Here is a 2891-nt window from a genome sequence, read left to right as displayed (position 1 = left end):
GTAGCGCTATAATGGAAAAATCACTAAAAACAGCCCTTTTTAAAAAAAGCCCTCTAGCGCCACCAACAGTCCAAAAACCCAATTTTGTGCTGACTCATAAGGCGAATTCTTAAGATTCTGATTCTGAGTAAGTGTGCGTGTAAGTATGAGTTTGTGTGTTTAAGTGTGTGTGTGTAAGTGTTAGTGTGTGAGTGTAAGTGTGTGTGTGTGTGTAAGTGTGTGTGTGTGTGTGTGTGTGTGTATGTGTGTGTGTAAGTGTGTGCGAGTGTGAGTGACTGTGTGTCAGTGAGTGTATGTGAGTGAGTGTGTAACTGTGAGTGTGTGTATGTGAGTGTGAGTGTGTATGTGAGTGTGTATGTAAGTGTGCGAGTGAGTATGTGAGTGTGCGAGTGTGAGTAAGTGTGCAAGTGTGAGTGAGTGTGTGTGTAAATGTGTGTGTAAGTGTGTGTGTTCCTCGTATGTGAAAACATCTTCTTCTTCTTTCGGCTTTTCCCTGAAGGGGTCGCCACAGCGAATCATCTCTCTCCACCTATCCCTATCTTCTGCATCCTCAACACTTGCACCCACTAGCTTCAAATCCTCATTCATTACATCCATATACCTCCTCTTTGGCCTTCCTCTTTGCCTCCTGCCTGGCAGCTCCATGTCCAACATTCTCCTACCAATATACTCACTCTCCCTCCTCTGAACATGTCCAAACCATCTTAATCTTGCCTCCCTAACTTTGTCCCCCAAACGTTCAACATGGGCTGTCCCTCTGATGTACTCGTTCCTAATCCTGTCCAATCTTGTCACTCCCAAAGAAAACCTCAACATCTTCAGTTCGGCTACCTCTAGCTCCGACTCCTGTCTCTTCTTCAGTGACACTGTCTCTAAACCATACAGCATGGCCGGTCTCACCACTGTCCTGTACACCTTCCCCTTGATTCTTGCTGACACTTTCCTATCACACAGAATTCCTGACACCTTTCTCCACCCACTCCAACCTGCCTGCACTCGCTTCTTTACTTCTTTCCCACTCTCTCCATTACTCTGGACTGTTGACCCCAAGTACTTAAACTCCTGTACCTTCTTCACCTCTTCACCCTGTAACCTTACTGTTCCACTTCCCTCCCTTTCATTCACACACATGTACTCAGTCTTACTACGACTGACTTTCATTCCTCTTCTCTCCAGCGCAAACCTCCACCTCTCCAGGTTTTCCTCCACCTGCTCCCTGCTCTCACTACAGATCACAATGTCATCTGCAAACATCATCGTCCAAGGAGACTCCTGTCTGACCTCCTCTGACAACTGGTCCATCACTATAGCAAACAGGAAGGGGCTCAGAGCCGATCCCTGATGCAGTCCCACCTCCACTGTGAACTCCTCTGTCTGACCTACAGCACACCTCACCACTGTCCTGCTCCTCTCATACATGTCCTGCACCACTCTGACATACTTCTCTGCTACTCCTGACTTCCTCATACAGTACCACAGCTCTTCTCTTGGCACCCTGTCATACGCTTTCTCTAAGTCTACAAACACACAGTGCAACTCCCTCTGACCATCCCTATACTTCTCCATCAACATTCTCAGAGCAAAAATTGCATCTGTTGTGCTCTTTCTGGGCATGAAGCCATACTGCTGCTCACAAATTTTCACCACCTTCCTTAACCTAGCTTCCACTACTCTTTCCCACAACTTCATTGTATGGCTCATCAACTTTATCCCCCTATAGTTGCTGCAACTCTGCACGTCACCCTTATTCTTAAAGATCGGCACTAACACACTCCTTCTCCATTCCTCAGGCATCCTCTCACTTTCTAAAACCCTGTTGAACAAACTAGTTAAAAATTCCACTGCTGCCTCTCCTAGACACTTCCAGACCTCTACCGGGATGTCGTCAGGACCAACTGCCTTTCCACTTTTCATCCTCTTCAAAGCCTTCCTGACTTCATACTTTCTAATCTTATCTACTTCCTGTTCCACAGAGTTCACCCCTTCTACTCTTTTTTCCCTCTGATTTTCCTCATTCATCAGCTCCTCAAAGTATTCCTTCCATCTCCTCTGTACACTCTCCTCACTTGTGAGCACCCTTCCATCTCTATCCTAAATAATTCTAACTTGCTGCACATCCTTCCCATCTCGATCCCTCTGTCTAGCTAACCTGTACAAGTCCTTCTCTCCTTCTCTAGTGTCTAACCTAGTGTACAACTCGTCATATGCCTTCTGCTTGGCCTTAGACACTTCCCTCTTCACTCTGCGCTGTAACTCCTTGTATTCCTGTCTATTCTCTTCAGTCCTGTCCATATCCCACTTCTTCTTGGCTAATCTCTTCCTCTGGATACTATCCTGAACTTCCTCATTCCACCACCAAGTCTCCTTATCTTCTTTCCTCCTTCCAGATGACACACCCAGCACCTTTCTCCCTGTCTCCCTGATCACTTCTGCTGTAGTTTCCCAGTCATCTGGCAGCACTACCTGACCACCCAGAGCCTGCCTCAACTTCTGTCTAAATTCCTCACAACATTCCTCCTTTCTCAGCTTCCACCACTTAGTTTTCTTCTCTATCTTTGACCTCTTCCTCTTACAGACCATCAGAGTCATCCTACACACCACCATCCTATGCTGTCTGGCTAAACTCTGTCCCACTACCACTTTACAGTCACTAATCTCTTTCAGATTGCCTCTTCTACAAAGGATGTAGTCTACCTGTGTTCTCCTACCTCCACTCTTGTAAGTCACTCTATGTTCCTCCCTCTTCTGAAAATAAGTGTTAACCACAGCCATGTCCATCCTCTTAGCAAAGTCTACTACCATCTGTCCTTCAAGGTTCCTTTCCTTAACTCCAAACTTGCCCATCACTTCCTCATCACCTGTGTTCCCCTCACCAACATGTCCATTAAAAT

The sequence above is a fragment of the Tachysurus vachellii genome, chromosome 16, assembly GCF_030014155.1.
Source record: "Tachysurus vachellii isolate PV-2020 chromosome 16, HZAU_Pvac_v1, whole genome shotgun sequence".
In the NCBI taxonomy this organism is placed as follows: domain Eukaryota; kingdom Metazoa; phylum Chordata; class Actinopteri; order Siluriformes; family Bagridae; genus Tachysurus; species Tachysurus vachellii.
The sequence above is the reverse complement of the archived record's forward strand: the minus strand, read 5'-3'. Positions refer to the sequence as shown.